This window comes from Scyliorhinus torazame, chromosome 17 (assembly GCF_047496885.1).
Source record: "Scyliorhinus torazame isolate Kashiwa2021f chromosome 17, sScyTor2.1, whole genome shotgun sequence".
Taxonomy (NCBI): Eukaryota; Metazoa; Chordata; class Chondrichthyes; order Carcharhiniformes; family Scyliorhinidae; genus Scyliorhinus; species Scyliorhinus torazame.
The window spans coordinates 83022025-83049455 of record NC_092723.1 but is presented as its reverse complement, the minus strand read 5'-3'; the positions used below and the strand labels follow the sequence as shown (position 1 = coordinate 83049455).

Sequence of the window (27431 nt, the reverse complement as noted above, 5' to 3'; positions counted from 1 at the left end):
CAGGCTGACATTGACGAAATCCTGTCACAATACTCGGATGTGTTCAGTGGGATGGGCACGCTGCCATACCGCTACAAAATCTTACTCAGGCCTGATGCCACGCCTGTGATCCATGCACCACACCGGGTGCCAGCTCTTCTGAAGGACCGTTTAAAGGCGCAGCTGCAGGAGCTCCAAGACTAGGGTATAATCTCTAAAGTGACGGAACCGACTGACTGGATCAGCTTGATGGTCTGTGTGAAGAAGCCCTCTGGAGAACTGCACATATGCATAGATCCAAGGATCTTAACCAAAACATAATGCGGGAACACTACCCGATCCCGAAGCGGGAGGAGCTAACCAGTGAGATGGCACATGCCAAATTCTTCACAACGCTAGATGCATCGCGTGGCTTCTGGCAGATACAACTGGACGAGTCCAGCAGGAAGCTCTGCACGTTTAATACACCTTTCGGAAGGTACTGTTACAACCGCATGCCGTTTGGTATTGTTTCAGCCTCTGAAATCTTTCACAGGATCATGGAACAGATGCTGGAGGGCATTGAGGGTGTGTGGGTCTATGTTGATGACGTCATTATATGGCCCACGACCCCAGAGGAACACATATCTCGTCTCCAACAAGTCTTTAGACGCATACATGCCAACGGCCTCAAGTTGAACAAGGCCAAGTGCTCCTTTGGCATGTCATCAATCAAGTTTTATGTGATCAAATATCCCAGCAGGGCGTGCAACCGGACTCGGACAAAGTCAAGGCCATCAACACCATGAAGACCCTGGAAGACAAAAAGGCGGTACTCCGCTTCCTAGGTATGGTTAACTTCTCGGGAAAGTTCATTCCCAACCTCGCATCACACACCACGGCTTTCAGGCATCTGGTGAAGAAATCCACTGCCTTTCAGTGGCTACCCACACATCAAGCAGAGTGGCTCGAGTTAAAGGCAAAGCTCACCACTGCTCCGGTACTCGCGTTTTTTGACCCAGAGCGGGAGACAAAAATCTCCACGGACGCCAGCCAGGACGGCATCGGTGCAGTGCTCCTCCAGAAGGATGACTCCTCGTCCTGGGCTCCAGTGGCCTTTGCGTCCAGGGCCATGTCTCCCACTGAGCAGAGGTATGCTCAGATAGAGAAAGAGTGCCTGGGCCTCCTCACCGTCATTGTAAAGTTCCATGATTACGTCTATGGTCTACCAACCTTCACAGTAGAGACTGACCACAGACCCCTAGTCCATATCATTCACAAGGACTTGAATGACATGACGCCCAGGCTTCAGCGCATTCTCCTTCGACTCCGCAGGTATGATTTCGAATTGGTTTACACTCCAGGCAAGGAGCTGATAATTGCGGATTCCCTGTCCCACTCCATCACCTCGCCCTGTGAACAGGTTGACTTCATCCACCAAATTGAGAGCACAGCAACCTCCCGACCTCCCGGCCTCTGACGAACGAGTCGTCAACATTCGAGAAGAGACTGCCAAGGATCCTCTTCTGCAGCGGGTCATACATCACCTTGCAAATGGTTGGCAGAAAGGGCAATGCCCCCAGTTCTTTAATGTCAAGGATGACCTAACAGTTGTCGAGGGGATCCTCCTCAAGCTGGATTGTATCGTTATTCCTCGCAGCCTCCAGAGCTTAGTGCTTAAACAGATCCACCAGGGACACCTCGGTATCGAGAAATGCAGGCGCAGGGCCCGGCAGGCTGTCTATTGGCCTGGCATCAACGAGGACGTTTCCAACATGGTCCTCAATTCTGCGACTTGCCAGCGTTTCCAGCCTGCTCAGCCCAAAGAAACACTCCAGCAACACGAGATCGTGACCTCTCCGTGGTCTAAGGTGGGAATCGACCTTTTTCTCGCCAATGGGCGTGACTACTTGCTTATAATTGACTATTTCTCGAGTTACCCCGAAGTGGTGAAACTGTCCGACCCTCACATCAAGGACTGTCATCAAGGCCTGCAAGGAGACATTTGCCAGGCATGGTATTCCGCTCACTGTCATGAGCGACAATAGTCTCTGCTTCCACAGCCAAGAGTGGTCCAACTTCGCAAAGCTGTATCAGTTCATGCACATCATCTCCAGCCCGCATTACCCGCAGTCTAATGGGAAGGGCGAAAAAGGGGTCCATATCGTGAAGCAAATGCTCTGCAAGGCTGCTGACTCAGCTTCTGACTTTAAACTTGCGCTCCTGGCGTACAGGGCAACCCCTCTGTCCACCGGTATGTCTCCGGCACAACTCCTTATGAATCATGACCTGTGGACGACTGTTCCGGCCATTCATTTACCTGACCTGGATCACTTCCCAGTGCTGCAAAAGGTGCAGCAACTCAGAAACCGGCAAAAGCTGACGTACGATCCTCATGCTACTGATTTGCCTGTGCTATCTCCGGAAGATGCTGATCGCATCAAGTTGCCTGGTGGAGGCTGGTCAGCTCCAGCTGTTGTTCTTCGACAGGCTGCTCCCAGGTCGTTCGTGGATCGCATGGCTGATGGATCCATTGTCAAGCGCAACAGAAGGGCACTGCGCAAACCTGTCTGCCCACCACCGGATCTCACGTTCCCAGCTGTCGTTATGTTCCTTTGCCGGACACCTCGCTCCGCGAGGCCACCAATCTGGCTGCAATCCCGCCTGACAAGGTGTCGTCGGCCCCATCTCCACCTCTCAGGCGATCGACAAGGATCTGGCACCAGCCCCAGAGATTGGACTTATAAATATTTCCTTTGTACATATTGTTCTGTATCTGCACGCTAGACACCTTACATGTACATATGCACTCACTCACCATTTGCTGTAAATAGTTATATCTGTAATATAGTTATATCTGTAATATCTGTATATCTGTAGTGGGCAGCACGGTAGCATTGTGGATAGCACAATTGCTTCACAGCTCCAGGGTCCCAGGTTCGATTCCCGGCTTGGGTCACTGTCTGTGCGGAGTCTGCACATGCTCCCCGTGTGTGCGTGGGTTTCCTCCGGGTGCTCCGGTTTCCTCCCACAGTCCAAAGATGTGCAGGTTAGGTGGATTGGCCATACTAAATTGCCCTTAGTGTCCAAAATTGCCCTTCGTGTTGGGTGGGGTTACTGGGTTATGGGGATAGGGTGGAGGTGTTGACCTTGGGTGGGGTACTCTTTCCAAGAGCCGGTGCAGACTCGATGGGCCGAATGGCCTCCTTCTGCACTGTAAATTCTATGATAAATATGTCGTATATGCTCTGAGCAACCGACAACATTTTTTTAAAAAGAGGGGATGTCATAATATGCACCCATGCACATCATGAGGTAAAAACAGGCAGTGACAGACACCCAGGTTAGCCAATCAACATACAGGACAGAACACAACCAATCATCAGACAGAACACCAGGGGGGGGCTTCCAACTATAAAACACACGAGGCATCAGCACTCTGCCTCTTTCCACTGGTGACAACTGTAGTGATACTCATGGTGCATATATCAGTCAGCACCTTCTACACGTGGAACAGAGCTAGCCTGGTCTAGTCAGTTAGAGTTAGTACACTTAGAGTAGTAGAGTGTCAACCCACAGCCAGCTGTGTGCATTGTTACAGAAGTTCAATAAATTGTATTGAACCAACGCCTACGTTTGGTGTATGCTTTACTGTTCATCTGCATCCTGTTGCGGTCCGTGTTACCCCAGGGTGAATAACACGACACATTGGAAGGGACTTTTTCCATTAGTAGAGAGGTCAATAATCAGGATGCATAGATATGGGGTAGATGGCTAAGAGAGGAATTGAGGAGAAACCTTTTCGCCCGGAGGGTGGTGGGAGTTTGGAACTCTCAGCCTGAAAGTGTGGTTGAGTCAGAAACTCAGAAATATTTTGATAGTCACTTGTACTGCTGAAACCTCTATGGGTCAAGCTTTGGATATGAGATTAGTGTGATCACATCTATGTTGGCTGGTCTGGACATGATGGCCTGAATGACCTCTTGCTGTAAATGAAAGTAGCTATCATACCACCTATAATAAAACAATATAATAATAATAATCTTTATTGTCACAAGTAGGCTTACATTAACACTGCAACAAAGTTACTGTGAAAAGCCCCTAGTTGCCACCTTCTGGCGCCTGTTCGGGTACACAGAGGGAGAATTCAGAATGTCCAAATTACCTAACAGCACATCTTTTGGGACTTGTAGGAGGAAACCGGAGCACCCGGAGGAAATCCACGCAGGCACGGGGAGAACGTGCAGACTCCGCACAGACAGTGACCCAAGCCGGGAATCGAACCTGGGACCCTGGTGCTGTGAAGCAACAGTGCTAACCACTGTGCTACCGTGCCGCTCATTGTGCTACCATGCCGCCCAAATTTGGAGCAGTACTGCAGACAGGACTTATAATACTTACAAATGGAGGAAATTGAGGATCAGGTAGACTACAATACCATAAATAAAGATAGAAAATGCTGGGAATAATCAGCAGATCATGCAGTTCTTTGCAGAGTGCAACAGAAATTAATCAATCTCAGTCTTAAATATACTCGTTGACTGCGCTTCCACCGCCCTCTGCGGTAGAGAATTCCAAAGATTCACAATCCTCTGAGTAAAAACATGTATTTTCATCTCGTTTCTAATTTCTTATTTTGAAATTGTGCCCCCTGGTTTCGCTAAGATCACCTCTCATTCTTCGAACCTCGAGAGAATACAGACCCGATCTCTCTTCATAAGACAGTCCCACCATCTCGGGTCAAGTCTGGTGAACCTTCGTTGCACTCCCTCTGTGGAGGCTCGAAGAAATACCAGGTAGGATGTATATATATATATAATACCAGTAAGGTAGAACAAAAGTGTTCATTGGGAGCTGACAAGGGTAACTTATATACAGGCACAGGGTCTCTACACAGGGGTTAACACTCTGGCCAGCATCCTGCTCCCCGGGCCCTCATTGGTCGGGGTTCGCGTGCTCCCACACAATAGGTCCCGAGCCAGTCACATGGACTGTGAGGGCACGCCTCCTAAAGGGGCTGCCCTCCACATCCCTCTCTCTTAAGTCCCTCAATACCATATATACAAACAAGCGATATACAATAACTATATACAATATAAGACACTGAGGAAACAAAAAGGAAAGCAAGTCCAAAACCGTCCATCACAGCATTACCCTATCGGGAGATTTCCTGGGTCTCGTGAACTGTCTTAATCCCCCACTTGGCTCCTCAAAGTCTTAATGGCGCCGTCATCCTTAGCGGAATGTTTCTGAGGGTCCACCTCAGGTTTATTCCCTTCTGTAGATTGTTCCTGGATCAATTATGGGGCCTCCTCTGGATCCCCCTTTATTCCGACTCCACCACAGGAGCACTGGTGCTGGCTGTCGGCTCCAACTGTTCGGAGATTGGGTTGGGGTCCCCAGCTTCTCATGTGGTCAACGTGTTTTTGTACTACTCTGCTGTTCAAATCCACCATGTACGAGACTGGGCCCAACTTGGACACAATTCGACTTGGTCACCATAGTGGGCCAGAGGCAAAGTTTGTGTCAAGGACCAGATTGTCCACTTGGAATGGTCTGTCCCCTTTTAGCGAGTGTGCTGTTTCCTCTGGGAGGCCTGCTGTGCCTCCACCCTCCCTGCCAAATTTGGGAAAATCAAGTCCAGCCCGTCCTTAAACAATGGTCCATCAGTAATTCTGCCAGTGTGACACCCACAGTGGTATGGGAGGGGGAGGGGGGTCGGGAGAAGCTGTCATATTATAAGACAAAAGAAAGTTGGCCAACCTAAGACGTAGTGGTCTGCTGGACTGTTTCTTCCTCGCTGTCTTGAATGTTTGCATTACTCTCTCCGCTAACCTGTTTGAGGCAGGGAGACAGGGGGCTGTCCTGATATGGCAAATGCCATTTGTTCTGACAAAATGCTGAAAGTTCTCACCAATGAAGGGAGTGCCGTTATCTGACACAATTACTTTGAGATGGCCATGGGTGGCAAACACCCTCCGTAAGTCTTCAACTGTCATTCTGTGATTCTATAGTATTAATAATAATAATCGCTTATTGTCACAAGTAGGCTTCAATGAAGTTACTGTGAAAAGCCCCTAGTCGCCACATTCCGGCGCCTGTTCGGGGAGGCCGGTACGGGAATTGGACCCATGCTGCTGGCCTTGTTCTGCATTCAAAGCCAGCTGTTTAGCCCACTGTGCTAAACCAGATTATATGTGTATTTTAATGGTTACGTGTACAGTATAAGGGGTTAACACAATGGATATGCTATGAGGCACACCATGTGGCACTGATGTCAGGCAGTTGTGTGCCTGAGATATGGGGCAGAATTCTCCGCAATCGGCGCGATGTCCGCCGACCGGCGCCAAAAAGGGCGTGAGTCAGTCCGTCATCGCGCCGCCCCAAAGGTAGGGAATCCTCCGCACTCTGAGGGGCTGAGCCCTAACCTTGAGGGGCTAGGCCCGCGCCGGAATGATTTACGCCCCGCCAGCTGGCGGGAAAGGCCTTTGGTGCCCCGCCAGCTGGCGCGGAAATTACTTTGCCGGGCGGCGTATGCGCGGGAGCGTCAGCGGCCGCTCACGGCATCCCCGCGCATGCGCAGTGGAGGGGGTCTCTTCCGCCTCCGCCATGGTGGAGGCCATGGCGAAGGCGGAAGGAAAAGAGTGCCCCCACGGCATAGGCCCGCCCGCGGATCGGTGGGCCCCGATCGCGGGCCAGGCCACCGTGGGGGCACCCCCCAGGGCCAGATCGCCCCGCGCCCCCCCCAGGACCCCGGAGCCCACCCGCGCCGCCTTGTCCCGCCGGTAAGAGAGGTGGTTTAATCCACGCCGGCGGGACAGGCATTCCAGCAGCGGGACTTCGACCCATCCAGGCCGGAGAATCGCCGGGGGGTGCCCCCCCACCGGCGCAGCGCGATTCTCGCCCCTGCCGAATATCCGGTGCCGGAGAATTCAGCAACCGGCGGGGGCGGGATTCACGCCACCCCCGGCGATTCTCCGACCCAGCGGGGGGTCGGAGAATGCTGCCCAATATCTGGGATAGATGGGCAGATCTGAGGGGAGTGTTCCTTCTCTGTGAATCACTAAGTGCATCTTGTCAATAGGGTAAAGAAACTTGTTTTGAAGTGAATACCCTGATAGGCCTGTGGCTGTTCCGTGCTAGAATCGTGACCTAGCACATCCTACACAATGGGAGGAAATAAAGAAACAACAGTTTGATCAAGAAAAGGTTAAATGAAAAAACTGAAGTATCATTACCAGCTGTTCAAAAAAAAGATGTAAACGTTTCCATGTCAAATTGTGTGGAAGGTCAAAGAGGATCGGGATGGAGAGTTAACTGTAGGTGACCAAATGCTCAGGGTGGTGCTTGTGGACTGAATGGACTACGAAAAAGTCACCCAAACAATTCTCAATCTTCCCAATGTACCGGGGATCACATTTTTAAAACTGCTTTTACAGGATGTGGGTGTCGCTGGCTCGGCCAGCATTTATTGCCCATCCCTAATTGTCCTTGAGAAGGTGAGCTGCTTTCTTGAGCCTCTGCAGTCCATGTGGTGTAGGTGCACCCACCGAGCTGTTAGTGAGGGAGTTCCAGGATTTTCACCCAGTAACAGTGAAGGAACGGCGATATATTTCCAAGTCAGGTTGGCGAGTAACTTGGATGGGAACCTGCAGGTGGTGATGTTCCCAGGTATCTGCTGCCCTTCTCCTTCTAGATCGTAGACGTCAAAGGTTTGGAAGGTGCTGTGGAAGGAGCCTTGGTGAATCGATGCAGTTCAACTTGTTGGACACAGTTGCTACTGTGTGTCAGTGGTGGACGGAATGTATGTTTAAGGTGGTGGATGGGGTGACAATCAAGCTGCTTTGTCCTGAGTGGGATTGAGCATCTTAAGTGTTGGAGCTGTACTCATGCAGGCAAGTGGAGACTATTCCATCACACTCCTAACTTGTGCCTTCTACATTGTGGACAGGTTTTGGGGAGTCAGGAGGTGAGTTACTCGCCACGGGATTCCCAGCTTCTGACCTACTCTGGTAGCCACAGTCTTTGTGTGGCTAGTCCGGTTCAGTTTCTGATCAATGGTAACCCCCAGGATGTTTCCAGTGAGGATTCAGTGATGGCAATGCCATTGAATGTCAAGGGAAGATGATTAGTTTCTCTCTTGTTGAAAATGGTCATTGCCTGGTACTTGTGTGGGTCGAATATTACTTGTCACTTGTCAGCCCAAGCCTGGATATTGTCCAGGTCTTCCTGCATTTGCATGTGGACTGCTTCAGTATCTGAGGAGGGAAGGTCATTGATGAAGCAGCTGAAGATGGTTGGGCCTAGGACACTGGAATTGAGATAATCAAACTTCAACAACCACAACCATCTTTCTTTGTGCAGGTATGACTCCAACCAGTGGAGAGTTTTCCATCAGACCATAAGACACAGGAGCAGAATTAGGCCATTCGGCCCATCGAGTCTGCTCCGCCATTCAATTATGGCTGATAAGTTTCTCATCCCGATTCTCCTTCATTCTCCCTACAACCCATCAGAGATACAGATTGTGGACAGATTGACAAAGATGTGTCAACCTCTGTGGCAGTGACGGCGCTGGTTGGGTACTTGCAACAGATGGTGCTGGTTCCTGACAGACAAGGCACCATCTGAGGTGAGCATATAACTGTTAGGTTTGGGGGCAGTGCTCTGGGTCACTGCCAGTTTGTCACAGCCCTGTGTGGTTTCCATCCTGACTGTCTGGCCCGGCTCCAGAGTGCAGAGTCTGCAGATGTTCTACACATGGTATCTTTTCCCTCTTTGTCGCCATTTCATGAGGGCTTCCTTCATGTTCATTTGCACTTTGGGTTGTAGCAGCAGGGCCTTGGCGACAGAAATCATGGTCCTGATATGTCTGAGTAACATTTTCTGTGCTGGCTAAGATAGACCCTCTCTTGGCAGATTACGCAGACTAGGTAGTGAGGAGTAGAAGTCCATGTTGCCATAGAGGCATTTTTTGTGGAGGTGCTTTACTGAGCATACTTCACATTCCACCAAACATTCAACAGTATCATGCCACCTTGCACAGTTTACTCCTCTCACATGGCGTAAAAAGTGCAGAACTCCTGGGGAAGCTCTTTTTTTAAATTTAGAGTACCCAATTCTCTTTCTTTCCAATTAAGGGTCAATTTAGCATGGCCAATCCACCTAGCTTGCACACCTCTGGGTTGTGGGCATGAGATCCATGTAAACATGGGGAAATGTGCAACCTCCACATGGACAGTGACCCAGGGCTGGGATCGAACCTGGGTCCTCAGCACTGTGAGGCAGCAGTACTAACCACTGCGTCACTATACCGCCTAATGGGGGAAGCTCTTTTGATGTCATGGGCCATCCATTCATGATGACATTATGGAGCTGCCTGCATGTGTGATCTGTTTGTAGGGAAGCTTTGAGTTCCTCAATGCTAAGCCACCACAGTACTTGAATTGTCATAGTATCAATGTCCTTCTCATGATCTGAATGCTCAGTTGTGGGTAAGTAAGCCCTGGAGAGGGCATTGGCTAGGTATAGCTCCTTACCGTACTTGTGGGTCAAACTGAGGTTCTAATGTTGGATCTTGAGCATCATTTGCTGCAGGCATTGTGGTGAAATATGGGGGGGCTTTTTGAGGATGGTGATGAGTAGCTGGTGATCAGTTTCAAAGTTGGCAGGGAGGCCATAGCTGAGCTTAATGAGCAGTCCAAGAGGAACACCAAGGAATTAAGGATAGAAACGGATGTTTTCTTGGTGCAGAACACACTGTGCTGCACCCCAACTATTTACCATCTACATTAACAACTCGGACACAAGGAAGAAGGTTCTCTAGCTTAAATTTGCAGATGACACTAAAATAGGTGGGACAGTAGGTTGCAATGAGGAAATAAGAACTTCACAAATGGATATAGATAGGTGAGGAGAGTGGGCCACAGTGTGGCAGATGGCGTTAAGTATGTGGCAGATGGAGTTAAGTATGTGGTTGATGGAGATAAGTATGAAGTCATCCATTTTGGTCAGAAAAATGGGTCAGCAACTTATTATCTAAATAAGAAGAGACTTTGGGGTGCTCCAGTGTAGACAGATCTGGATGTCCTTGTGCATGTCGCAGAAAATTAGCATGCAGGTACAGCAGATAATAAAGAAAGCGAATGGAATGTTGGCATTTATCACGTAAGGAATAGAGTATAACGGTGAGGAAGTGTTGTTGCAACTATACAAGGCCTTGGTGAGATCGCACCTGGAGTATTGTGCACAGTTTTGGTCCCCTTGTTTGAAGAAAGATGTAGTGGCATTGGAGGCAGTTCAGAGGAGATTCACTAGGTTGATTCGGAGATGAAGGTTTGTCGTATGAGGAGAGATTGAACAGTTTAGGGCTATACTCTAGAGTTTAGGCGAAGAGGGGAGATCAAATTGAGGTGTGTAAGATGATAAAAGTAATGGATAAAGTAGAATTGGAGCAGATGCTTCCTCTTGTGGGGCATTCTAGGACGAGAGGTCATAGTCTCAGGGTAAGGGGTCGCAAACTTTAAAACAGAGACGAGGAGAAACTATTTCAACCAAAGGGTCGTGAATCTGTGGAATTCGCTACCCCAGAGTGGGGTGGATACTGGGTCAGTGAGTAAATTTAAGGAGGAGTTAGACAGATTTTTAATCAGTAATGGGTTGAAGAGTTATGGAGAACGGGCAGGACAGTAGAGATGAGGCTGTAATGAGATCAGCCATGATCGTATTGAACGGTGGATCAGGCTCGAGAAGCTAAATTGCCTGCACCTGCTCCTAGTTCTTACGTTCTAAGAAAGAACTATTCTGTCAAATTCCACCTTCCAGCTCTTGGTCTGTAGCCCTGTAGGTAACAGCACCTCAAGCACAAATCTGGTGTCCTTTTTAAAAAAAATAATAATTTAGAGTACCCAATTCATTTTTTCCAAATAAGGGACAATTTAGCGTGGCCAATCCACCTACCCTGCACATCTTTGGGTTGTGGGGGCGAAACCCACGCAAACACGGGGAGAATGTGCAAACTCCACATGGACAGTGACCCAGAGCCGGGATTGAACCTGGGACCTCAGCGCCTTGAGGCAGCAATGCAAACCTGGTGTTCTTGATTTATAAGGGGATTTCTTGATTAATAAGGGGATCGGGGGTTATGGAGAGAGGACAGGAGAATTGGGATGAGGAACATATCAGTCATGATCCAATAGCGGAGCAGACTTGATGGGCCAAGTGGCCTAATTCTGCTCCTATATCTTGTGGTCTTATGGTGAGTTTTTTTTCACTGAACACAGCATCACTGTATAATTCCACACACCATACAGTTTCTTATGAGTTCATTGGTGAGAGTACCGAATACGCATTATTTTGCCAGAACTTTCAATGTTGAGGCAAACGATTGTACCAGTTCATCGAGTTTCTGTTTGGTGGTGTTGAAAATGTGTGTGTCCATGATGACATTTTTTATGGGAACACATATCTGTACAAATTTCCTAAATATGACCTCAGTGTCCTTTGGGTCTTCCTCCCCTTAGAAAACAAAAGATTCTGATTTTTCAGCAGCCTCAGAGCATGCTCAGTTCAACAGCGCGTATGCTCGCACTTCTTTTAATTTATCGGGGAGACCAGCATGGCAATGTACATGCCATCCCTTTGCAAACCTTTTCCAATTGTTGCCGATGTTATCATCGGTGCGACGATGTGCCAGAGTCCTTGTAACATCTCAGGCAGCTCCTGACACAGGGGCAGCACGGATGCATTGTGGTTAGCACAATTGCTTCACAGCTCCAGGGTCCCAGGTTCGATTCCGGCTTGGGTCACTGTCTGTGTGGAGTCTGCACATCCTCCCCGTGTGTGCGTGGGTTTCCTCCGGGTGCTCCGGTTTCCTCCCACAGTCCAAAGATGTGCAGGTTAGGTGGATTGGCCATGATAAATTGCCCTTAGTGTCCAAAATTGCCCTTAGTGTTGGGTGGGGTTACTGGGTTATGGGGATACGGTGGAGGTGTTGACCTTGGGTAGGGTGCTCTTTCCAAGAGCTGGTGCAGACTCGATGGGCCGAATGGCCTCCTTCTGCACTGTAAATTCTATGATATCTATGACACCATGGGCGGGATTCTCCGATCACGCACTGGATCGGAGTGCCGCTCCGACGTCGGACCGCCGATTCTCCAACGTACGGAGAATCGCCGCCAACGGCGCCGGCGCAGTCGCCACGGTGCCGGTCGGAGGCCACTCAACACGGCCCCTCCCGGCAATTCTCCGCGCTCAACGGGCAGAATGCCCGCCGAGTTCGGCCGAGTCCCGCCGCCGTCGCTCGTGTGTGGTCCTACACCGGCAGGATCTCAGGGGCTATCCTGGTGGGGGGGTGGGGGATCCAGCCCCGGGGGGGTTGGGGAGCCTCCACGTTGGCCACATCCATGATCGGGGGCTAACGATCGGCGGGCGGGCTAATTCCAGGGGGGTGCCTATGTTCCTCCGCACCGGGCCCCTGTAAGGCTCCACCATGTTGCCCGGGGGCCGGCGCGGAGATGGTAACCCGGCGCATGCACGGACCCGCGCCGGCCCTGCTGGCACCCGTATCAACAGCTGGAGCTGCGTGAAGCGCTCCAGTGCCGTGCTGGCCTCCTGTGCGGCGCAGGATCGCTGCCCCTAGCGGCCAGATGACGCTGTTGTAAAACGCTCCGGCGTTTACGACGGCGTCAACACTTAGCCCCATTATCGGAGAATCCCGCCCCATGTATAGGTACTGGATTGTTTTTTATTTCTTTTTAAAATAAATTAAGAGTACCCAATTATTTTTTTCCAATTAAGGGGCAATTTAGCGTGGTCAATCCACCTAACCTGCACATATTTGGATTATGGGGGAGAGACCAACGCAAACACGGGGAGAATGTGCAAACTCCACACACACAGTGGCCGGGGAGTCGACATCAAACCTGGGTCCTCAGCGCTGTGAGGCACCAGTCCTAACCACTGTGCCACCGTGCCGCTTCTTGGTACTGGATTGTGTAGGTATGATGACAAAGGACCTGAACTTACGAGTTTACGATAAGATCCTCAGCAGCTTTTACACACCATGCCTGTAGCTGCACTGGTGAGAACTCCCACGCTACCAACTTGTCACATCCCGTGTATAGGTCATGGCAATATACACATTCTACAATTTCTCCATTTTAGTCGGGATAAACCACACTCATGTGCCAAGAGCAATGTTGAATGCAGTAACAGAACATTGAACATTTTAAATTGCACAGAGCATGTGCTTGGGCCACAACACCTGTCGCAATGCCCGAGCGTGTTCCTTCCCCACCTTTCCTCTTTTAAAAAAATATGGCACATGTATAAACCATAGTCCTTGAGCTTGAGGTCTGGTCTGCTCAGTCATCCCAAGCATGCAACCACACCTGTTCATTGAATCATAGAATCCCGACAGTGTTGAAGGAGACTATTCAGCCCGTCAAGTCTGCACCGCCCCTCTGAAAGAGCATCGTACCTAGGTCCACTCCCCCACCCCATCCCCCATAACCCATAACCCCACCTTTGGACACGAAGGGCCAAGTTATCATGGCCAATCCACCTAACCTGCAAATCTTTGGACTATGGGAGGAAACCGGAGCACCCGGAGGAAACCCACGCAGACAGGGGGAGAACGTGCAAACTCCACACAAACAGTGACCCAAGGCTGGAATCGAACCCGGGTCCCTGGTGTTTGAGGCAGCAGTGCTAACCACTGTGCCATTGTCCCCCCCCGCCCCCCATGTTGGCCGTGCTTGGGATGCACCCGGGCTATTGTGCACATGGTGGATGGCATCAGGCATTCCTGGGTGTGCACAATGACTGCAGTGCTTGCTGCATTGGGAGGATGAGGGGCTCCATGCCCACCAGTGCAGAGACATTTAGTGTGGCAACCTCAGTGGCAGTTGGCGGTGCTGGTTTGGGCACCGTAACACATGACGTCAGTTCCTGACATACAGGGCACCACCTGAGGCGACCTCGTGACTGTTTGGTTGAGGGGCATGGCTGTGGACAACTACCAGTTTGGCTATAAGATCTTCAGCAGCTCTTTCACACCACGCCTGTGGCCACACTGGTGAGAACTCCCACACTACCAACACGTCACTTCCTGTGTGCAGGTCATGACAACATACAGGATGTAACTAATAGAATTGATAAAGGGGAGCCAGTGCATGTGGTGTATTTGGACTTTCAGAAGGCTTTTGACAAAGGTTAGTGCGTAAAATTAAAGTGCATGGGATTGGGGGTAGTGTATTGAGACGGGTCTTTTCAAACTGGCAGGCAGTGACTAGTGGGGTACCATAGGGATTGGTGCTGGGACCCCAGCTGTTCACAATATATATTAATGATTTAGATGAAGGAACAAAATGTCATATCTCCAAATTTGCAGGTAACACCAAGTTGGGTGGGAGGGTGAGCTGTGAGGAGGATGCAGAGATCCTCCAGTGTGATTTGAATAAGTTGAGTGAGTGGGCAAATGAATGGCAGATGTGGTATAATTGGATAAATGCGAGGTCATCCACTTTGGTAGCAAAAACAAGAAGGCAGACGTTTTTCTGAATGGCCATAAATTAGGAGAGGGGAATGCGCAACGAGACCTGGGTGCCCTCGTACACCAGTCAGTGAACATAAGCACGCAGGGACAGCAGGCGGTAAAGAAGGCTAATGGTATGCTGGCCTTCATTGTGAGAGAATTCGAGTACAGGAGCAGGGATGTTGCTGCAATTATACAGGGCCTTAGTGAGGCCACACCTGAAACATTGTGTGCAATGTTGGTCTCCTCATCTGAGGAACGATGTTCTTGCTCTCGAGGGAGTGCAGCGAAGATTTACCAGACTGATTCCTAGGATGGCAGGACTGACATACGAGGAGAGATTGAATCGGTTAGGATTGTGTTCGCTGGAGTTCAGAAGAATGAGGGGGGATCTCATAGAAACCTGTAAAATTCTAACAAGACTGGACAGGGTAGATGCATGAAGGGTGTTCCCGATGGTGGCTGTGTCCAGAACCAGGGGTCACAGTCTGAGGCTGCAGAGTAGACCATTTAGGACTGAGATGAGGAGACATTTCTTCACCCAGATAGTGGTGAGCCTGTGGAATTTGTTTCCACAGGAAGTAGTTGAGTCCAAAACATTGCAGGTTTCAAGATGCAGTTAGATATAGCACTTAGGGCAAAGGAGATCAAACGCTATGGGGGAAAGCGGTTTAGGCTATTAAGTTGGATGATGATGCAATGATCATAATGAATGGCAGAGCAGGCTCGAAGGGCTGAATGGCCTCCTCCAGCTCCTATTTTTTTCTATGTTTCTATACACATGAGGACACATGCTACAAAGATGGAAGCACTGGTTTGGAAGCACACTTCATCTGAACACAAGCAATGGAGACAGAGCAATTGGGAGAATGGCAGAAAGTTCTTAAATACTTGTACATTTAAGATACACTTATATCATAATACTTGTAAATAAAGGGCCTTAAAGGTAAGACAAACAATAATACCATGTATTAATATGGGAGAGGGCAGAAAATACCGTAATACCTGTAAAGGTTTGGCATTTCATATAGGATCAAAGTACCATAATAATTGTTGATGTGCGAAATTATAGACAAAATAGAATCGTAGAATCATCCAATTAATTCAACACAGAAGCAGACCATTTAGCTTGTGTCTGGTTCAGCTCTTTGCAATTCACCCAGTGCCTCTCCCCTGCTTTTTCCCAGTAGCCCTGCAAACTCTTTCTCTTCAGATAAAAATCCAAGTCTCCTTTTTAAGTCAAATCTCTACCGCACTCTCAGGCATTCCAGATCTTAACCATTCACTCTGCAAACTGTTTTTTTCTCATATCACCATTGCTCCTTTTGCCAATCACAGGAAATCAAGATCCTACCAGGAATAGAACCAGTCTCCCCCACCCCGTCCCCCAGTTCTTCATCCCTGGAACCATCTCCTGAATCTTCTCTGCAACATATTACCTTCGCATCATTCCTGTGGTGCCTAGAACTGGTGCCCACAATTACTCAGTTGAGGGTGAACCAGTGTTTTATATCAGTTTAACATAACTTCCTTGCATTTGTACTGTCTGCTCCTATTTATAAAGCCCAAGATCCCAGATATATTTTCTCAACCTGCGTTGCCACATTCAATGATTTGTGCATACATACCCCAGGTCTCTCTATCCCTGCACCACCTTTACAATGATGTGGAGATGCCGGCGTTGGACTGGGGTGAGCACAGTAAGAAGTCTTACAACACCAGGTTAAAGTCCAACAGGTTTGTTTCAAACACTAGCTTTCGGAGAACTGCTCCTTCCTCAGGTGAATGATCACCATCTGTTGACGTTCATTGGAAGTTCCACACTATCCTCCTCACACACACAATGCTTCCAAATTTCCTGCCATCTGCAAACATTGAAATCATTCCCTGCACCAACTCATTAATATATATCAGGAAGAGCAGGCATACTGACACTGACCCCTGGAGAACCCTGCTCCAATCCTATCTCCAGTCCACAAAAAAACATTCACCACCTTCTCTGTATCCTGTCACTCAGCCAATTCCATACCCATGCTGCTGCTGTCCTTTTCATTCCATTAGCTCTCCACAAGCCTGGTGTGCAGCAAGGTATCAAATGGCACAATGACCTGACAATCTGTGTTACCATAATATTGAATGCCTACATTCACTGCTGTAAGATCATTTGCATAATTATTCACAGGCATATGCAAACTCAGAAAGTTCCAGGAAGGTTACTAGAGGGGGAAATGGATGACTGGGTATTAGTTACATTTACAGGGTCCTTAAAAGGTGAGTGTCACAATAGGCAGCCAACAGTTTGAACGTTTTGTAGAAGTTCAAAAGGTTATCTCAGCTGATTAACAGGCTTGTCCATGCAGTAGTGGCAGTGAGTTACCATGGAAACTCTCAATGTAGGCAGCGGCCTATAGACAGGGGAGGAATCCAGTTTCTGAAGTAAAGCTGATATGAGCCGGGTGTAAGGAGAGCTGCCCCCTGTACTTCTGTACAATACTGCTCCATAGGTCCACAGGTCTCAGCCTGCAGCTCAACATCTTTGCCCCTGGATATGCCAGCTTTCTGTTGCATGTTAGCTATCAGTGTCTTTACAGCATGGTATCTGCCTCCCTGCTCACCTACACAAGAGGTCAAGTTTTTGGTTGCAGTATTCGGGTTGGAATCAGCTAAATCTGGTCCGATATTTTGCTGGAGGCTTTGTTACAGGGGTTGCATTCTCCAACCGACTTGCCCCGCACCACTCCCTGCCGCCCCACTCTGCTGCCATCGGCTGATCACCACCTTTGTTCTCACAGCGCCTCACTTCCTATACTTCTGGGAAAGCCAACGGGCTGGTGATGATTCAATTGGATAATACTCCACTGCCCATCAGACAGCTTTTATATCCCACCTCCCATTTTCCTATAACTAAAAATTGATGCAAAATAAAATGGCATGATGCACACTGCTGCCTCACAGCACCAGGGACCTGGGTTCAATACCGATCCGGGTCACTGTCTGCGTGGAGTTTGGACTTTCTTCCCATGTCTGTGTGGGTTTCCTGCGGGTGCTCCGGTTTCCTCCCACAGTCCAAAGCTGTGCAGGTTAGGTGGATTGGCCATGCTAAATTGCCCCTTTGTGTCCAAAGATGCACAGGATAGGTGGGGTTGCGGGGTTATGGGGATAGGACGGTGAGTAGGCTTAGGTAGAGTGCTCTTTCGGAGAGTCAGTGCAGACTCAATGGGCTGAATAGTCTCCTTCTGCAATGTAGGGACTCTATGGATTCTTTGAATCAACCACGTGAACATTCCTTTTAAAAAAAATTTTAGAGTACCCAATAATTTTTTCAAATTATGGGGCAATTTAGAGTGGCCAATCCACCTACCCTGCACATCTTTGGGTTGTGGGGGTGAAACCCACACAGACACAGGGAGAATATGCAAACTCCGCATGGACAGTGACCCAGGGCCGGGATTCAAACCCGGGTCCTCAGCGCTGTAGGCAGCAATGCTAACCACTGTGCCACCGTGCTGCCCCTCACTTGAACATTCCTTGAATTTCCCTCTTAAAGCAGTGTCCATGAACATAGAACATAGAACATAGAACAATACAGCGCAGTACAGGCCCTTCGGCCCACGATGTTGCACCGAAACAAAAGCCATCTAACCTACACTATACCATTATCATCCATATGTTTATCCAATAAACTTTTAAATGCCCTCAATGTTGGCGAGTTCACCACTGTAGCAGGTAGGGCATTCCACGGCCTCACTACTCTTTGCGTAAAGAACCTACCCCTGACCTCTGTCCTATATCTATTACCCCTCAGTTTAAGGCTATGTCCCCTCGTGCTAGCCATTTCCATCCGCGGGAGAAGGCTCTCACTGTCCACCCTATCTAACCCTCTGATCATTTTGTATGCCTCTATTAAGTCTCCTCTTAACCTTCTTCTCTCTAACGAAAACAACCTCAAGTCCATCAGCCTTTCCTCATAAGATTTTCCCTCCATACCAGGCAACATCCTGGTAAATCTCCTCTGCACCCGTTCCAAAGCCTCCACGTCCTTCCTATAATGCGGTGACCAGAACTGTACGCAATACTCCAAATGCGGCCGTACCATCATGAGATTAGTCTTTCACTGTTGAAGACTTCAGGGCATTCCTGCTGGATTGGCACCACCAGCTTCAGAACTAGATGGTGGCCTCCCACCAGTCAGGAGATGCAGGCTCTTGTTTACTTTGGTGCATCATTTATTCTGGGAGCAAAACCAAAACAGAAATGTCCTGACAAGCGTACCTTCCTGTTTTGTGTCCATTAAATGTCCTCTTGCCTCAGCTGTCAATCCTCAGCAAGTCCAGTATCTGGGCATAGTCAGTGGGATCGGGAAATGCCCCGCCAATGCAAAGGCAACATTTCTGTGTAACATTGAAGCTTCTTCACCACCCGAGTGAGCAGTAACAGGCTCATTCCACTCTTCTGTGATCCATTAGACCTTGTCCGCATCCATTGTTGGTGATGAATGGACCCTTCCCCACCACCCTTCTTTACACTAGATATTTCCATTCAGTGGCATCAATGCATGTGTTAATGAGGGTAAGTTGGGATGGGAAGGCGGAAGGGGATTGTGCCCCGAATGAGCTTTGGGACTTATATTATGAAGACTCAAGTTCAAACTCAGTCCTGCCTGGCTGGATGGACGTCTGCTCTGTCAGAGTAAATGCAGGAACAATGTTCAAGGTAAACTCTACCCAGGTATCTCATGGGCATGGATCCCACACAACACAAGATTAATCCTAATTCAGACAGCAAGTCTGAGATATAGAGATCACAATCACACACATGTTATTTTAAACGTTACTGGGATTGTAATCTTTACACTGAAAATTTCTACTTCCTTTTTGGTGATGTCTGTTCTAACGCACGGTGACATGTTTAATTTTAAAAGCCAGCTCTGAATTTGAGTTTAGTTTGTCACCACATGGAGAGGTTGTTACAAATAGAGAGACAAAAATCAATGTAGAATAGAATCATTACCTCAAAGGGAATCGTAATTCCTCATTCACGTTCGATAGCAGGCTGCTGGCTACAATAGACTCGATCAATCCACCAGCAGTCTGAGATATTTTAACAAACTGGTTCCCCTCTTCTACTCAGTATTTGTGGTCTCTCGCTGCCAGCTTCTCTTCCTGTTCTGACCTCATTGCTGCATTGAGTTTAAATTAAAGCACGTTATCAGTGTCAATTCCTTCCATCTCACCAACACTGCCCCAAACGGGGCAGCACGGTAGCATAGTGGATAGCACAATTGCTTCACAGCTCCAGGGTCCCAGGTTCGATTCCCGGCTTGGGTCTCTGTCTGTGCGGAGTCTGCACGTCCTCCCCGTGTGTGCGTGGGTTTCCTCCGGGTGCTCCGGTTTCCTCCCACAGTCCAAAGATGTGCAGATTAGGTGGATTGGCCATGTTAAATTGTCCTTAGTGTCCAAAATTGCCCTTAGTGTTGGGTGGGGTTACTGGGTTATGGGGATAGGGTGGAGGTGTGGGCTTGGGTAGGGTGGTCTTTCCAAGAGCCGGTGCAGACTCGATGGGCCGAATGGCCTCCTTCTGCACTGTAAATTGTAAATTCTATGAAACTCTTCATTTTTTACCCCATTCTCATCTAAATGACCAAATGGGACTCACCTTGGACATTGTACTGGATTCTTCGCCTGGAGACTAAGTGCTGACATCGGGATTAATTGCGGATGTTCTACGATCCTGATAGCGGCGCTGGTCCTGGAGCAATTCAGGACATGTAAATAGGCCAGTCCGTGCACCACGTGGAACTAGTGCAATTCCAACCGATGCCGCTGTCAGATTCGCTGCGGTAAGAACAAAGAACAAAGAAAAGTACAGCTCAGAAACAGGCCCTTCGGCCCTCCAAACCTGCGCCGACCATGCTGCCCGTCTAAACTAAAATCTTCTGCACTTCCTGGGTCCGTATCCCTCTATTTCCATCCTATTCATGTATTTGTCAAGATGCCCCTTAAAAGTCACCATCGTCCCTGCTTCCACCACCTCCTCCAGCAGCAAGTTCCAGGCACCCACTACCCTCTGTGTTAAAAGCTTGCCTCGTACATCTCCTCTAAACCTGGCCCCTCGCATCTTAAATCTATGCCCCCTAGTAATTGACCTCGCTACCCTGGGAAAAAGCCTCTGACTATCCACTCTGCCTATGCCCCTCATAATTTTGTAGACCTCTATCAGGCCGCCCCTCAACCTCTGTCATTCCAGTGAGAACAAACCGAGTTTGTACAAACTCTCCTCATAGTTAATGCCCTCCATACCAGGCAACATCCTGGTAAATCTCTTCTGCACCCTCTCTATAGCCTCCACATCCTTCTGGTAGCGTGGTGACCAGAATTGAACACTATACTCCCAAGTGTGGCCTAACTAAGGTTCTATACAGCTGCAACATGAACTAAGGTTCTATACAGCTGCAACATGACTAAGGTTCTATCCAGCTGCAACATGAACTAAGGTTCTATACAGCTGCAACATGACTAAGGTTCTAGACAGCTGCAACTTGACTAAGGTTCTATACAGCTGCAACATGAACTAAGGTTCTATACAGCTGCAACATGAACTAAGTTTCTATACAGCTGCAACATGATTGTGCCAGGATTGGCACTCGATAGCCTGACAAGCTGGAGCTGCATGTAACCACTCGCTCTATTCCAGCCAAGAAGATGGCACCACAAAGAGTGGCCGTGAGGATCGCCGTGCAGACCTCGAGACACTGCTGGGTGCATTGGAGGAGAGGCGGGACACCCAGTTCCCTGGGGTGGGAAAGAGGCTGCCACCCGTGATGTGAACCGGGCCTGGGTTGAAATGAAATGAAATGAAAATCGCTTATTGTCACAAGTAGGCTTCAATGAAGTTACTGTGAAAAGCCCCTAGTCGCCACATTCCGGCGCCTGTTCGGGGAGGCTGATACGGGAATCGAACCGTGCTGCTGGCCTGCCTTGGTCTGCTTTAAAAGCCAGCAATTTAGCCCAGTGTGCTAACCAGCCCCTGGTTAGCTGTGACGCTGTGAACGTTGTGGGCCCCACCGCCAGGACTGGGCATCAGAGCAGGAAGAAGGTGCACAATCTCCTCAGGAAGGCCAAGGTAAGTCACCACCCCCGTGCCCCTGGCACCAGCCCAACCCGCAAACCACCCCCGTCCCACTCACCCTAATGCGGCCCCAGGAGGAGTGTGGGCAGGCAGCGATAGGTGAGGAAGAGCAGCCACCCAGACCCCCACGCTGCATTACATGCCAACACGCATACCACCCGCCATGGCCAGGTGCCATGCACATACAGGCCATCAGCTGTGGACCCCCTGCGCTGCCCGCATCAGAGTGCCTCACACTGTGCATCATCTGTCCCCCCAAAAGAAGGTGGCCCACAACCGCCGGGAGAAAGAACAGGCTGGTTGGGGCCCACCGGACCTGTGGCCCCTCACTGTGGCGGAGCAGAGGGTGTTGGACCTAGTCAGCGGGGTGGGAGAGTGGGCAGTCGCTGAGACGCAGGTCGGCATGAGACAGCCAGGTGTGCCCTCGGTGCGTAGCAATGTCCCTATGGCACATGAGGCACCCCTCCCCCAACACCACATTGTTGTGGTGCTCCAGAGCTTGGCCCAGTCACAACGGGCCATGGCTGCAAACGCTGAGAGCAGTGGCCAGGTGCTGGCTGATCTGAGCCAGTCCCAGAGGGATGTGGCACAGTCCGGAGCCCCATCCCAGGGAGTAACCCGGGAGCCATTGGGGTAGGAGGTAGAGGGGCCCATGATGGTGGCACCCGCAGGGGAGGTGCCTGAGTGCTGCTCTGAATCCCACCCCATCTGTCCCTTCCGCATCCGATGGGTGGTGGGCAGAACAGGGCAGCACTATGTCACTTGTAACACGTGGAAGACTGCCGGGCCCATCCAGGTCCGGCCACTCCAGAGGGCGGCTGCCAAAGGGGAAACAGGTCACAGGGCGGGAAACCCAGCATCCCGCCTCCACTTCTGATGTACTATCTACATTCATCGTGGGACACTGCCTCGAAAAAACAAAGAAGTGAAGGAAGAAGACTGAGGAGAGGAGGACAAAGGACAGAACAGGTATACCAGTTTGGCTACTGTTTGGGGGGGAATAGCCTATCAGGGGAAAACAGCAGCAGCCAAAGTAGTGGCACCACAAAGTCATAGGTGACTCCATAGTCAGGGGCACAGATATACGCTTCTGTGGAGTAAAAGAGACTCCAGGATGGTATGTTGCATCCCTGGTGCCAGGGTCCAGGATGTCTCAGACGGGTAGCGGGCATCCTGAAGGGGAGGGCAAACAGGCAGAGGTCGTGGTACATATTGGTACTAACGACATAAGCAGGAAGGGGGATGAGGTCCTGCAGCAGGAGTTCAGGGAGCTAGGAAGAAAGTTAAAGGGCAGGACTTTGAAGGTTGTAATCTCGGGATTACTCCCTGTGCTACATGCCAGTGAGGCTAGAAATAGGAGGATGGAGCAGCTAAACATGTGGCTAAACAGTTAGTGTAGGAGGGACGGTTTCAGTTACCTGGACCACTGGGAGCTCTTCCGGGGCAGGTGTGACCTGTATAAGAGGGACGGGTTGCATCTAAACTGGAGAGGCATAAACATCCTGGCTGCGAGGTTTGCTAGTGTTACACGGGAGGGTTTAAACTAATATGGCAGGGTGGGTGGGTACCGGAGCAATAGGCCGGAAGGTGAAAAAATTGAGGGAGAACTAGGGAACAGAGCCAGTATGGCTCTGAGGAAGAGCAGACAGGGAGATGTTGCTGAAGTTAGCAGGACTGGTGGTCTGAAGTGCATATGTTTTAATGCGAGAAGTATAACAGGTAAGGCAGATGAACTTAGAGCTTGGATTAGTACTTGGAACTATGATGTTGTTGCCATTATAGAGACCTGGTTGAGGGAAGGACAGGATTGGCAGTTAAACATTCCAGGATTTTGATGTTTCAGGCGGGATAGAGGGGGATGTAAAAGGGGTGGAGGAGTTGCGCGACTGGTTAGGGAGAATATCACAGCTGTACTGCAGGAGGACACCTCAGAGGGCAGTGAGGCTATATGGGTAGAGATCAGGAATAAGAAGGGTGCAGTCACAATGTTGGGGGTTTGCTACAGGCCTCCCAACAGCCAGCGGGAGATAGAGGAGCAGATAGGTAGACAGATTTTGGAAAGGAGTAAAAGCAACAGGTTGTTGTGATGGGAGACTTTAACTTCCCCAATATTGACTGGGAATCACTTAGTGCTAGTGCTAGGGGCTTGGACGGGTCAGAGTTTGTAAGGAGCATCCAGGAGGGCTTCTTAAAACAATATGTAGATAGTCCAACTAGAGAGGGGGCTGAACTGGACCTGGTATTGGGGAATGAGCCTGGCCTGGTGGTAGAAGTTTCAGTAAGGAGCATTTCGGGAACAGTGACCACAATTCAGTAAGTTTTAAAGTGCTGGTGGACAAGGATAAGAGTGGTCCTAGGGTGAATGTACTAAATTGGGAGAAGGCTAATTATAACAATATTAGGCGGGAACTGAAGAACCTAGATTGGGGGCGGATGTTCGAGGGTAAATCAACATCTGACATGTGAGAGGCTTTCAAATTCAGTCCAAAGATGTGCAGGTTAGGTGGATTGGCCATGCAAAATTGCCCTTAGTGTCCAAAATTGCCCATAGTGTTAGGTGGGGTTGCTGGGTTATGGGGATAGGGTGGCGGTGTGGACCTTGGGTAGGTTGCTCTTTCCAAGAGCCGGTGCAGACTCGATGGGCCGAATGGCCTCCTTCTGCACTGTAAATTCTAAATTCTAAATTCTATGAAATGTCAGTTGAAAGGAATTCAGGACCGGCATGTTCCTGTGAGGAAGAAGGATAAATTTGGCAAATTTCGGGAACCCTGAATAACGAGAGATATTGTAGGCCTCGTCAAAAAGAAAAATGAGGCATTTGTCAGGGCTAGAAAGCTGGGAACAGCCGAAGTCTAAGTGAATATAAGGAAAGTAGGAAGGAACTTAAGCAAGGAGTCAGGAGGGCTAAAAGGTGTCTCGAAACGTCATTGGCAAATAGGGTTAAGGAAAATTCCAAGGCTTTTTACACGTATATAAAAAGCAAGAGGGTAGACAGGGAAAGGGTTGGCCCACTGAAGGACAGGGAAGGGAATCTATGTGTGGAGCCAGAGGAAATGGGCGAGGTGCTAAATGAGTACTTTGCATCAGTATTCACCAAAGAGAAGGAATTGGTGGATGTTGAATCTGGAGAAGGGTGTGCAGATAGCCTGGGTCACATTGAGATCCAAAAAGACGAGGTGTTGGGCGTCTTGAAAAATATTAAGGTGGATAAGTCCCCAAGGCCTGATGGGATCTACCCCAGAATATTGAGAGAGGCAAGAGAGGAAATTGCTGAGGCCTTGACAGAAATCTTTGGATCCTCATTGTCTTCAGGTGATGTCCCGGAGGACTGGAGAATAGCCAATGTTGTTCCTTTGTTCAAGAAGGGGAGCAAGGATAATCCAGGGAACTACAGGCCGGTGAGCCTTACGTCAGTGGCAGGGAAACTACTGGAGAGAATTCTTTGAGACAGGATCTACTCCCATTTGGAAGCAAGTGGACATATTAGCGAGAGGCAGCACGGTTTTATGAAGGGGAGGGCGTGTCTCACTAACTTGATAGAGTTTTTCAAGGAGGTCACAAAGATGATTGATGCAGGTAGGGCAGTGGATGTTGTCTATATGGACTTCAGTAAGGCTTTTGACAAGGTTCCTCATGGCAGACTGGTACAAAAGGTGAAGTCACACGGGATCAGAGGTGAGCTGGCAAGATGGATACAGAACTGGCTAGGTCATAGAAGGCAGAAAGGAGCAATGGAAGGGTGCTTTCTGATTGGGGGGCTGTGACTAGTGGTGTTCCGCAGAGATCAGTGTTGGGACCCTTGCTGTTTGTAGTATATATAAATGATTTGGAGGAAAATGTAACTGGTCTGATTTGTAAGTTTGTGGACGACACATAGTTTGCTGGAATTGCGGATAGCGATGAGGACTGTCAAAGGATACAGCAGGATTTAAATCGTTTGGAGACTTGGGTGGAGAGGTGGCAGATGGAATTTAATCCAGACAAATGTGAGGTAATGCATTTTGGAAGGTATAATACAGGTAGGGACTATACAGTGAATGGTAGAACCCTCAAGAGTATTGACAGTCAGAGAGATCCAGGTGTACAGGTCCACAGGTCACTGAAGGTGGCAACACAGATGGAGAAGGTACTCAAGAAGGTATACGGCATGCTTGCCTTCATTGGCCGGGGCATTGGCTATAAAAATTGGCAAGTCATGTTGCAGCTGTATAGAACCTTAGTTAGGCCACACTTGGAGCTTAGTGTTCAATTCTGGTCGTCACACTACCAGAAGGATGTGGAGGCTTTGGAGAGGGTGCAGAAGAGATTTACCAGGATTTTGCCTGGTAGGGAGGGCATAAGCTATGAGGAGAGTTTGAATAAACTCGGCTTGTTCTCACTGGAACATCGGAGGTTGAGGGGCGACTTGATAGAGGACTACTAAATTATGAGGGGCATGGACAGAGTGGATAGTCAGAGGCTTTTTCCCAGGGTAGAGGAGTCAATTGCGCGGGGGCATAGGTTTAAGGTGCGAGGGGCAAGGTTTAGAGGAGATGTACCAGGCAATCTTTTTACACAGAGGGCAGTGAATATTTTATTGTGGTCACAGTTACTCAGAGGGTAGTGGGTGCCTGGAACTCGCTGCTGGAAGAGGTGATGGAAGCAGGGATGATAGTGACATTTAAGGGGCATCTTGACAAATACATGAATAGGATGGGAATTGAGGGGTACGGACCCCAGAAGTGTAGAAGATTTTGGTTTAGACGGGCAGCATGCTTGGAGGGCCGAAGGGCCTGTTCCTGTGCTGTACTTTTCTTTCTTCTTAGTTCTTTATATCACCGAGAGAGCCATATGTGGTTCTTGTAAATAAAACAGGTATAAATCTGAAGGTAGTGTTGTTAAAATCTTGATTTATAAATGGCTTAAATGCAATTCAATTATTTGATGCAAGATTATTCAACTTCAAAGTAAACTATTAGAAAGAAGTTAATCAATATTGATGAATGCTGACAACATTAAAACTGACCCACAGCCAACTGACTGAACTGTTCCGGTTGTCATAAATCAGACAAATGGACATTGAACAAAGTTTTCTCAGATATTCAATATTTTCTCAGGTATTCAATTGTGGCATCATGATATGCTCATGTCTCCCCAGCCCGATAACATGCCTTGCAGTCAATTTGTGGACACTGTTGCCTTCAATAATGTAGCTGTTGTTGCAATGGCAGCCAGTTCTCTCCCACTGAATGTTCCTGCATGGCATCGCTGACACACGTGCTTCTGGCCTCTCAGCAGCAACCACACTGCAAGAAGACCTGCAGAAGACTTTCACTCTCTTTGTCTGCACAGAGACATTGCCTCGGTTGTGTTGTCGTCATCACCAAGAACACAACAAATGCACACACCGGGAATCCCTGTCCAGGTTTGTGCTCACTCACCGGGGGCTCTGGCACACTCTGACTCTCAGATCTGCTGAGCTTGGCGGCGAGTTCTCTGACGATCTCCTTCTGTTTCATGACGGGCTCTTTCTGCTGCAGGATGGTCTCCCGGAGGGGGAATTTGGTCCCCTTGATGTTGTCCACCAGACTAGTGTTCTGTCTCGGGGCACTTGGGATCCATGTCCAGGGGGATGGAAATGCAGATGGATCGCATCTGGATGAACATTTGGGGCACAGGTTTGGCCAGGAGGGGTCGAGCAATCTGCCAAACGTTCCTCAGCACATGGTCGAGGGGGTGGGGTGGTTGGTGGTGGGGGGAGGGGAATGCAAGGAAGCTTCCAGAAATCTGTCAAATAATTGTTCCCTCTAGAGGATTGAATTGATATTTT

General features: G+C 49.2%; 1 protein-coding gene across 1 annotated transcript in view; it reads right to left on the bottom strand.

Annotated features, from left to right (window-relative positions):
* The window catches only part of LOC140393981 (DENN domain-containing protein 2D-like), a 229233-nt gene extending 209654 nt beyond the window's left edge, over nt 1-19579 (bottom strand). Inside the window, exon 1 of the mRNA XM_072480697.1 lies at nt 19505-19579. The gene's annotated coding sequence lies outside the window, so the exon portion shown is untranslated. The remainder of the gene's footprint in view (nt 1-19504) is intronic.
* Between the last annotated feature and the right edge of the window lie 7852 nt (nt 19580-27431).